This window comes from Calliopsis andreniformis, chromosome 2 (assembly GCF_051401765.1).
Source record: "Calliopsis andreniformis isolate RMS-2024a chromosome 2, iyCalAndr_principal, whole genome shotgun sequence".
NCBI lineage: Eukaryota > Metazoa > Arthropoda > Insecta > Hymenoptera > Andrenidae > Calliopsis > Calliopsis andreniformis.
This window is the reverse complement of record NC_135063.1, coordinates 16,141,462-16,153,656: the sequence shown is the minus strand read 5'-3', so window position 1 is coordinate 16,153,656 and position 12,195 is coordinate 16,141,462.

The window sequence follows — 12,195 nt, the reverse complement described above, 5'->3', positions numbered from 1 at the left end:
AAAATTGAATCTGCGTTCGTTTCTTTGCGCGCCGGTTGGTAGATGGTACTGTTACGTACGAGAAAACGTGTATACTTTATTGGCGCGTGCTACGGCCTGAAAACCGGTTAAACCGTATCAGCTTTCAATGAAGGCACACCACATTCCCACTAGCAGGGATGTGGGTCACTAAATGATAAGCATTTCTCATCGATTTTTCTATAGTGCGTAATTCCTGTTTTTCCCCGGCTGAATCATCTGTCTTTTATCGTCCATTTGTTGTTGAGGATATTGATACCTCAGTCACAGTATACAATTTTCGGTCATCGTTGAGACAAATGAAATATGTAGTGTAGTTTTCTTTTTCCGACGGTGAATTTCACAAGTTCCTGCGTCCTCTACCGTAATCTTAGAACTTCTCGAAGTTGGTACGACTATACAAATCGGTTGGTAAACGTGTCAGCTTCATTCGTTTCACGGTGGCAGGCTCTTGCGAAGCCTTGGAATATCGAATTTCGAGACCCTCGACTGCGGCAACTTCAGCCGATAAAACTTCGCGAAGTAAACTCGCGCGTCGTGTGGAAGCCTGCGTTCTGGCATTTCCTTTTATCGGCTCCCCTGCCGCTTGTATGCGCCCGAACAATAGGAAATATTCGTATCGACTTCTCCGCCCTTTCATCCACTAAATTCCTCACCGAACATCGGGGGCCAAGAATCCAGTCGGTCGTTATTATCGACGCATTACGATCTCTCGTTAGCTAGCAAGCCCTACCAACTGTGGAAACGATAGAGCCTGGTCACGTAACAGAGCTTGAGCAACCGAGGAAAGCGAATCGTGTTGAGGGTCTGTCTTTGCGATCAATTTTTCGTCAGGCTATAAATAGACAAGATAAGCAGTCGTGTGACGATGACCCCTTAAAGAGACGTCCCTCGCGCGTAACGAGTCCCTTTAACGCCACCTCGTCCAATCACTCGCGAGTTTGTCCCCCAAGGGGCAAGAATGATTACGATTCTCGTAACTCCTCAGTAGCATACGTGTACGCACAGGATAGGGACCCGTACGTGTATTTCTATGTTCGATGAAACATTCTTGGTGAAAACGATTGTTTGATTCACCAGGTGGCGCGATTCGTGCTGCGAAAAATTTATAGGTATCTATAGAATTCATAGTATAGTTTCCATATTATGAAACTGTTAGTTCGAGTAATCCACAAGTCTGAAAGAAACACGTGTAGAACCAATTATAGGTTATATTACTTTGTTTTCTATTTTTATGTGTTCTTTTCGATATGATTTGAGAGAGTTCTTGTAAAGTTCTTCTTAAAATTGAATTTTCCTTCACCGAGATACTATTCTGGAAAAACCTTTTCTTACCATCAGGTCGAACTCATTCGAGCAGCCGAACTGCATGGGTCTCCAAAATCAAATTTTTAGAGAAGTTATCGTAGTAAATTCGAAGTTTCTTGATCACCTACGATCGATCACAGAAGTTACAGGTTATGCTACTGTTAGGTATTTTAGGTAGGTTATATTACACTCGTAACAGATTTTTTTGAAAATATTTAACAAATGGTTGCAAGTGAACATTAAATCGTAGATGTCATTCGATTAATATCGATAACGAGCAAAATTTTAATGCTCGTTAGGTTTTCAGCGGATTACGTTGCAATTACCGAATCCGACAAGAAGATAATGAACGTCGAGCAAATTTATCGCGATAATGTAGCATAAACAAAGATCTCTCTCTGTGATATCAAAATATCCCTTCCTCTCCCTCCAAATATTTTTCTCTCCAGTAACATACACTTAGAAACGAGATCGAGCGTTAAATGATTCTCCGAAGTTAACGATCATCGTTAACCGAGCGACCCCCTTTAGTTCGCTTGTGTTTTTTAATCGTTTGTTTTCGATAGAACGTTTCACGGCTGTTCAGAGAAGAAAAGAACGAACCGTGTGGCGAACAGCATTGGTCGAGGGATGGGTCAAGGGGCGGGGAAAGAAGAGGGGAAAGAAGAGTATCTTTGTTTTCCGAGGCACGATTACGATGATTCTTGCGGCGACTTAAAATCATTCCGCGAAAGTTTACAAAGAAGAGTTTAAATTGAAGCGATTTTAATTTCATTATTCGACGAGCTTCCTTGTGCTATTGTGCGCGTCGAGATGCCCGTTACGGCGCCTTTTGTTTTTCAAAAGAAGCGACGCCTTCTGCTCTGGAGAACCACCCCTCATCCCCTCTTCTTTATCCTTCTCCACATCCATGGGCAGGAGAAATAATTCGTTGCGAGGGTAAATGTAGCGTGAATTCGTTAGAGTGCAGTCGCAACGGTGCAGTTGATTATTTCCAGGTGTAATTAATTATCTCCACCTGGTGTATCGCCCTCGACGCGCGTACGAAATTATCAGCGACGCTTTTAATATTGCCTCGTTGGCTTTTTGTCCGAGGACGGCTGCTTCGTTAAGATTTAACAATTTTTTTATTGCACAGTAGAGTGCCCCTCGCATTCTTCGCCTTTAATGACCCAAGTATGAAGTTCGTGCAATCTAGAGAACTAACGAAGTGGTACAAAGGTTAGCGTGTAATATTCCTTCATTCTAAACCCGCCGATATGTTCATTGTAACTTGAAATTATATCTATAGGGAAACAGAGTTTTACTTGTAACTATTGTTACGTGTCTATTATCACATGATCGTTCGTTTAAGTAACATTATTTAAAATTCTCAATTCTACGTGGTTTACTGCATAAAAAGGGGGAGATAGCCAAACAACTACTGTGAAACCTAACCTATACATTACCTACACGTTTATTCTACTCGATTAGCTAAGTGGTTTATAAACACTGCAACTTCGTTTACACATTCCATCACCCTTGAAAACTGTTGAAGCGAGGGTTCCACATAACCTCCAATTAACTCATCATGACTCGACATTTTCATTTTCCTGCAGAAAAGTCCACATTTAAAGCGGCGCTGTTTTCGCGCAGCGAAATAAACGAAAGTTCATCATAAGCAAACACTCTCTCGACATCGCGATTCTGAGCACGCTTCGAGAACATAGAACGCTTATAACTCGCAAAGTAAATAAACGTACGAAAATGACACCATTGCAGGCTGGGGGTCGAGTTGTGCATAAGCTGCACTTTATTCTCGGATTCATACGGAATTTAAGTGGACTCCTCCGAATGAGCACACTTTTTTCGCGTCAGAGTCGCGTGAATTTAATTAGCTATGCGAGAAGCTACAGGCATATACATAAATCGGTCCTTGATAAATAGTATCGTTAGGAGGAATGTATCACTTTGACGCGTTCCCACCACTTTGCGTTTGATTTAATAATTTCATCCTGTCGAGCGATCTCCTCACCGACGTGCAATTTCTATTCGTTCCCTAGTTTGTTTTACTTCTCTGTTATTCGTATTCTTTCTTTTTATCCCCCTCTCCTTTTCCGTCTTTTTCTCTCTCCCTCTCTCTTGTTTTTTTATCGCGCGTATCGATCGTTGCCGAATGCAATTTCGTCGACCGACCGTGCGCAATTTTGCCTAGAATGCACTTTTCACAGCCCGGTAAATCGAAGCTTCCCTCCAATCCGTCTTACCTAATTAATCGCCGATGTATAGATGCCTCTACGACCTGTCGATACATCGTTACCGATCGAGCCGTACGCGATTTCTAACCTAATTCGTTCAGTGTCACGGACAATGGACGACACATCGTAGCCTTGACGCCCCTTTTTTGTCTCTAGAGACTTCACCGATGCTTCTACTTCCCCGTTTCCCTTTTTCCTTCTTTTTGCGCTGTCCTATCTACGCGTAAAACTGGGCGTGGCAGGAACTTCTGCAACGAAAGCGCGCGCGGACGACCTAGACGTTATCTTTTAATTCTTTTCTTGGTGCATATTTAGGTTGGTACTTCTCTGAGGCACGAGTAAACGTAACGTAAAGAAATTTGGACCGTTGGCTTGTTTCCATTGCGACGGTCGGGATATTCCGGTTCCTCTTCAGTGTGATATATAGAATGTCCGGCTATGGTTACGTTTTTTCTGGCTGCATGTGAAACTGTTTGCAAAGAAGTGGCCGATTCTGGCGCAGAAATTAAAGCGAGGAAGAAGAATGGAAATTTCAAAAGTTATGAATTTGAAAATTTGAAGTACTTTCTAATTTGAAATTTCGTACAGCGAAATTTTTCCAGCAAATATGGTTACACACAGTCCTTTTTGCTTCACGTTTCGCGTAAAATCGCGATCAAAATAGAGAACAGAAATATTTTTCATCTCCCATATGAAGATAACATTATTTTTTCTAAAACCACCGCTCACAACATAGTAGAAACTTCACAATTTGGGTGCTATTCGAAACCGTGACGAAACATGTCTCGCAATATTTATGAAACGTAGAGAAAAATATTTTGAACCCTGCGATCGCGCCGCCAGCCAATAATTGTACTCAAACACGATACGAGTTTCAAACAATTCTGGAGCATAAAATAATTCTGTCTCGGTTGATTTTACTGCTGGTTGTTTTGCAACAGCATTCAGTAAATTTAGCGCAATTAATTTCGGCACCTCGTGCCGGAAACTTTAACGTGGTTTTTCTGAGGGCCTTTCTTCCGGTAATATGATTGGTTAAAGAAAATTAAATTGAGGTCGGAGGCGTTTGATAAAACAAGACGTCAAAGGAACTCTGCCCGCGTAATTTTATATTTCCCGCGAAAGTAATCCTTGTTCGATCCACCTGAGCCACCTCCATTAAGGCTTCTGCCAGCATTAATTCACATTTCAATTTATCCCCGCTGCAACGCATCCGTGAGGAAAAAAACAAGCAAAATAACTAGCGCGTTCGACCTAATTATCTAGGGTAAGATAATAGAGTGACTTCCATTAAGAAAAAAATTTCGTTCGGTAGCATCTGGAAGGAAGAATTTTTAATATGCCTCGGGGATAGTTCTCTGCGGGCGGTAAACGGGGACGAAGATGAGGAACGTAGAGATATGCTTAACTGCAGCGTACGCAAGGCGACGATGAAGATGGAAGCAAGACGGTGTGAAATAATAATGAAAATAAAAGCGGCTGTGTCTCTATAAACATTGTACGCTGAGCTGGAATTCCTAGGGAATTTTACTCGGGCGTACCAACAGTATGTACAGACAAAATTTTTATTTCTTCCACCGTCATTGTACTTAAAACTTCGCTCCGTCTTCAAGGCAGTAACAGCAATGCTTAAGATACAAGCTAGCCATAAAAATTTTCCCTAGGTTCCGTATTAAAAATTCCGCGCGTAGTTAATCTTAAAAACTTCGTTTATTGTTCGAGCTATGCATCATTAGTTTCTATACAATTTCGCTAATGAATAACAGCTTGCGTAATCCCCTGATTCAAAAGACACTCTCTTAGTTATCTTGAGTTACTTGTTTTTGTGAAAAGTTGCACAGACTTGTAAATAGATGGTAATCTGCGCAAGAGATTCCGGCGAATAGCAACGGCGGAGAAGTTCTTCGCCAGCTAATTAGCGCAAGTTTTTAGGGGAGCTGCATCACCGCATATGATCTCGCGTTAGCCTGCAACAGGGGAGCCAACCTTTGATGTGCTTTATCAAGTTTATTACAATATTGTAGATTAGTTTAGTAACGGTGAGCAGAAAAAGGCCAACGTTTTGACGGACTGTAGCAAACACAAAAGTCCCTAGAAATCATGTTGCGCATCTTAAAAATTATATTCGTTAACAGTGGTAGCACCGACGTACGTTCCGAGCCACCACTAGGTTAAACGAAATTCCCAAGGGGCCTCGTGTCGTGGCAGCATAAAGCAACGATCGCGTGTAAACGCTTCGATATCACGAGAGAACAACCTGTTACGACCAACAAAGTACGATTGGGAAAATTTCTTGCTCGCCATGTGCACCGGTTGCATGTTCCTCGTCTCCGTTGTCCTTTAGAAAAGGAGGAACCGGTGGGAGGCTCTTTTCCCTCGCGCGATAATGCTTCTCGGGAGACAAGCTCGTAAAGGCAGATAATTGTACGTGAAAGTGAACGTCGCTAATCCCGACGGTGAGTCGGACGAGTGTGTACGCGCGCGCTCACCGCGCGAAGGTGAATTCCTCGCGTGACTTCGACTGCTCGTCCGATCGGCCCGATGCAGCCAGCTGGTTCTGCGACTCGCGGCACCTATACACATTTTAGGGCAGGTTTACACGACTGCGCAACATATTCTCGCAGATTACAGTTGAAACCCTTCAAGAGTCGATTTTAATGGCACCGAGGCGCGTGCTGACGCCATCTTGCGTGGATTATGGTGCTTTGTGCGTCGTGAAAGGGAATATGGGGGAAATTAGAGAGTGTGGTAAAGATAAATCATACTAGGGCTTCGCAGGGGCCAATTTCGTCAGGGTGATGAGCCTTGTAACTATTTTCGGTCTACTGTGCCATCGGTTCTGTAAACCGATATATATACGTCGTATACTTGAATAGATATTTTGTTGCCTCCCGTTGCAACTTGTAATTGCATTAAAAACACACCTTTAGAACCAAGGGAGAAACGCAATTAGTCGCAAGAGCATCACGAAAAGAGCTCAGATACGTGAGGAAGTATAATTGCCATTAGCAACGTTACAAGGTTTGTGCCTCGAGTATCGCAGGAAATATGAGGACAAAAATTCTCGTCCGCTCGTGGCCAAGATAACAGCCGGGTGCAAAATTTGTTTAAGAGATATCATTCTCCCTGGCTCAAATCCATTCCACGGTATCTGGCTGCACGTCGTGCCAGAAACCGCTCCTTCCAGGCCATTATTTTCGACCATATCGGCCGTGTTTTAACGGGAATCCGTCTTCTCGCGCATCTGCTACCTCGCGTGTGCTCCCGTTTTTTCGTCCACCCGTTTCCCTTTGTTTCTTTTTTTCCTCGAACAGACCGTTCAGACAGTTTTTCATATGGGCCGAAAATTAGTCTCCTATGAAGAATTGCTGGTCTGCCTCGAAAGAGCCATCGACTATCTTTAAAACTTTGTGTTAAATGGCCTCTCGACTACCGAGATACATAGTGCTGGCCATTCAAACGCGAACCTATAATTTTTCGGCGGATTTCAAACCACCCGTTCGCGATGTATATATAGCGACTTGCCAACAGTTTTAGTTATTTCACCCTAGTTATTTTGCTGTTAGTAAATGAATAACCTATAACTAATATTATTTTACAAGTAGCGATTTAACTTCGCTTGTAACGTAACCAGGACCTGCTAGTATCGGACGAAACGCATCCCTCTCTCTTTCGGAGCATTATCCATCGCGCCAGAGCAAACAGGGATTTTGTTTCGCGCAAACTCTATTCGTCTTTCGTCGTTCTTCCAGGATGTGGTTCCCTGCAGCGTTTTTATGCCAGAGAACATGCTCAATACGCTAAACAACCGGTCCATCCGGCGTAAAAACTCTCGTATCAGGTTACACAAATTAGTCAGTTCGTTACGTCCGTCGCTTGGTGGTTTTTCCATTGTTTGATCACAGCGCGATCTGTGAATCGCAACACACAACATTCAAGACGAGTGTTTACACGGAAATCATAAATTCAGCGTCACTGTGTTTAAAGCCATCGTAGACTACGAGAGCTAGTTCCAAATAATTATTCGTGCAGCATTTAAGTTTAAGTCTATGCATACTGTGGATACTTTTACAGGCTGTGCAGTCATCTAAAGACGCTTTCCTTTCCGAACGATTATCTTGGAATCGAATTGCGAATCCTCTATTATACTCTCAGACGATGGGGATTCCTTTTTCAATTCTTTTATTTAATTGATGGTCTAAGTGCTTCCTCCTAAGTAAAAGTAGCGATTTTACTTGATTCTAATAAACCTAACCTTAAACAACAAATTGATTTACAATCTTTAATATAGATGCAGTAAATTCGAATGCTTCGGACTCAATGGAAGAACCGGAGATAGTTAAGGTTAGGTTAGAGAAGGGGGAATCCCATTCGTCAAATTCGTTCCGCCACTCGACTTTTTCTGCGGCTCCGTGGTATCTTCCTTCAACCGTGTTTCCTTACATCAAAAAGCCCTCGTTCGGGCTTTTAACTTCCACGAACCACTTTCCCTCGGGCTAGAAGCGTGGCTAGAACGATTCTCATTATACTTCGGACCGTGGCGGAGCAGCCGCCATTAATCCACCTATTATTATCTATATCGACTCGAAATTAATCGAGGGTAGATCTCTCTCGTTCTCCGCGTGCTTTTAGCCTCTGGACTCTATGCATGTGTTGTTGCACCAACGTCGGTCACGCGATCGGTCTCGATCGACCCTTTGGAATCAAAACGAGATAGAGAAGCCAATAATGGTGGCAGGGAGCGCAGATGCGCAAGTAACGCAACGTGTGTTTGCCAAACTAAACCAAGTATACGTACACCCGCTAAATCATGGTCGATAAGCCGTCCGTTCCGAAACGAACCAATAGGAGGCGCTTTGAAAAAATCGAACCTCGTAGTGACGTCATGACCGACTTTTGGGTGACCCTTTATGAATACTGCTGATAAAGATTAATATATTCCTCGTCACTTTTGCATCATCATAAAATCACAATTAATGTTGTACATCTGTAACTATGTGTTTTAGCAATTCTAGTTATAATTTTAGTTACGGTTTTCTCCAATTTTGTAGTACCTTCATCTTTTCCCAAGATTTTGAACACAGATTTCCCTATACATTGGCACAACGTCATTGGGAGAACATTCGAATTGAGCGAAACCACCATCGTCATTCGCACGTGAAAGCACGAGAAGTTTCCGTTAATTCGTTAAACCTCATTTCCGTCGGGCGTATTTTAATTAAGTTTCTTCCGCTTCGACGAATTCACGAATAGCGTACGGGCAAATTCGAAATTTATTTTATACCGTCGCACTCAGTAAAAGTAATTTTGAAAGTTTAACGAATTCCGCGTCGCGACGCAGTCGTGACGTCATTCGATCCTTTGGTATAAGTGGAAGTAACAGCTTCTCGAATGTGCGATACAGATCACGTGTTGTGTGTTCATGACTGAAGCGTAACAGCGTCGCCCCGAACTGGCTGAAACTGTTCTACGAACGAAATTACATCGAATTCCGATATCCTAGTACTCTCGAATCCGCGTGTCCCCGGCTCGGGACTTCGAAATTCCGGAATAACCGTCGAAACCGTAACTTCCACTTGAACTTCGCTGTTAAACCGTAACTTCAGGGAAATTCAGTTAGTGTCAGCGATCAGCGTAGTACTTTAATGATAAATTCAGGAATGAATTAAGCGGTTGGGAGTCCCCGAGCGGAACCTGATTCTAAGGTCTCTTGAAATGGAAAATAATCATTTTTCGAGAAAGGTTAAGTCTCATTTCTAGATTTTCAGAGAACTGAAATTATTATTTGAATACCTCACCTAAAGATCAATGAAATGTCACAATATTTGAAGACGCCAAAACGACTCCAAAGAGCTTCTGCAATTATTCATGTCATGCAATGAATTTCACGCGTATTTTGAAAAGGCTTTGCCATATAGGGAAAAAAGGATCAAAAAACGAAAGCTTTTCGAACAGGTTGATAGAAGATTATTCGTAAACCGTGCGATTTTTCCACGGAAACGTTTGTAACGGGAAAACTCATCGTGTAAATGCAATTGCAAACCATTTTTTATTCGTGTCCATTTTGTATGTACCGAATGGATCGTGAATTTTTTTAATGGCGGCCATGTGTGACTTAATTTATCTGTCGCACGGTCTCAAACAAAACGTTACTTTTTTTTTCGAAGCCCGTTAGTGAGCGCGAATTTTTACGATTTTGTTGCAGAAACAGCCGTCGACGATTGAAAGAACCGATTCGATCTCGAAATCGGATCATCGTGCGTACACGATGAAATATTCGGGTGTTATAAGTTTCGCATCGAACACGGTCCATTGGAACACGTATACGTTGAAACTTGTTATCTCTATAAATACCGTCTGTCTTTGCACTCTGTCACGCACGCGTATTATGTGCCAGAATCTCGCGAAAATATCAAATTTCGAAAGTAAATTACACTTCAACACGAATCGAATTCGCTTTGTTGCTTTCATACATTACGTCGAATCCCTGATATCTGCAACACACCTGCATTTTCATTATTTTCCCTGACAATTTTTCATGGAAATAAGCTTAAGGTTATCGCGTGATTAGAATTAATTCTATGCGTTTGATCGCATGGATGGCGCCATCTGCAAGTACCAGAGAGAATTCGCCACTCAAGTTTTCTAAAGAATTCTTAAGAACCAGTTGCTTCTAGAACTAGCTTCTAATTCCCAATGAACTTCTGCTATCCTCGTCGAACAGAAATACTGAATTTATAGAATTTGCGAAGGTGCCCTATTTACTTGCTGGAAATCTGTTCTATGCGAAACGCCCATGTTTCTACTATTTCTATTGTTTCCACGTGACATGGACAGACAGGCTGATAAGTCGGTGTTTTACTGCGAGCACAGTTACGTCGATTTTCACGTTTCGATGTGAAACTCCATCGAGCACCATGGGCGGGTTTTCCCCTTCTCGTCTGAATCTGCGGAGTGTACGAAACAAGGACCACATTAGCAAATTGTACGCATGGTCTCTTTACACAGCTGAAAGGCTGATTTCGATGAAACGACCGCGAAATCGTCACATAAATAATTCACCGTAAAAACTAATATTTCATCGTGATTGCCAATTTTCAGAAGTAATTATCTTGGGGTTGTTACAGCGAGCAGAGATCGGGTTGAATACGAATTTACCAATCGAACTGAATTATTACCGGGCGAAACGACTTCTCATCGAAATCTGTTTTACCGATAGAGTTGTACAGCCCCATTGTTTATTATGATAGTGATTTTCCGCGTTTACACGCGATCGGGCGTAATCCATGCGGCACATTCATTATCGATTATCAGCTTAAATCCCGTATTATGCACTGTTCCGTGCATCGTTCCATCGAAATTTTCATCCATCGCATCCATTGGAAACGACGGCGGGGGAAGATTCACCGCACCGATTCCGGAAAATGAAAATTGTATCTTCATTAATGCCCATTCCACGGGATGCAACTTGCTGTAATTGGTTGCAGATCGACTGGTCGCTACCAATCATCATCGAAACTGACTCACACCCTCCCGATCGTATTTATACCCTTTTTACCAAGCCGAGTAATTTCCTGTTATGTTGCATCCTTGCACCACAACCCCCCCCCCCCGTCCTCCTCCATCCTCTCTTACCGTCCGTTTCGTCTACATTCGAATGGCTTCCGTGCAACTGGATACTCGAAATTTAATATCCACCCACGTCTGTACCATGGTGTAGCTCAATTTACGATCGTATGTTGACGTAAAATTATAATCTTCAAAGACGAAGGGGCTATTGTGTCATCGATGCGGGGACGCCCTAAGTGGAGTCTGCTCATTGACTTTCCTCGTCTGACTTTGTATTGACTTACGTGTCTTATCTTATGCTACTTTCTGAAGGGGCTATTTTAATGGAACCTATATTTCCCGGGGCCTATCGGGAACCCCCTTCCAATCTGCAGTTTTTTTGCTCTATGACCTGTTTATTCGCGCCACCGATATCTCTTATGGGCTGTTGGGGTTATGCTTAAATAATTGTTGAGGTTACTAAGAGGGAATTACGAGAAATTGAAACGTGTAAAAAGCAAAATAAAAATTATAACGTTTAAAGCTATGTTTGTATAACTGTTTGCAGTTAATAGAAGGCACAGTTCGTCGACACATTAATGGTTACGAAATAGATAGCCCCAGTCAGGATTCAGGCAATCAATTAGCGCAATTGTGTGCTAACTGTCCACTAGTTTCAATTAATGATGTATGTTAGTACAAATAATAATGTTTCTGCATTGTATGCTACAATACGTATACATAAACTCTATTTCAGTAATTACTAACGAGTGTTCTTCCCCTCCGAGTTAATCAATAATACCAACATGATACTGAAAATCCACTATCATAGTTATTTTCTGTCTCGACAAGTAGTTGGCTTGTACGCCAACAAAGGAATTAATAAAGACCATTTTTCACAGGTGCTCGCAACCACTTGGAGGCCGTGCGGCGAAAGCTCAGCGAAGCACACGTAACCGAGGGGAGGGGAGATGAATGGACTCCGGGTAACTACGGAAGCATCCCATCGCGAAGGAGCTCAGACTGATTCCAGACATTAAATGTACCCGCAGGAATGCAGGTTCCGGCCGAGGCTCTCGCGAAT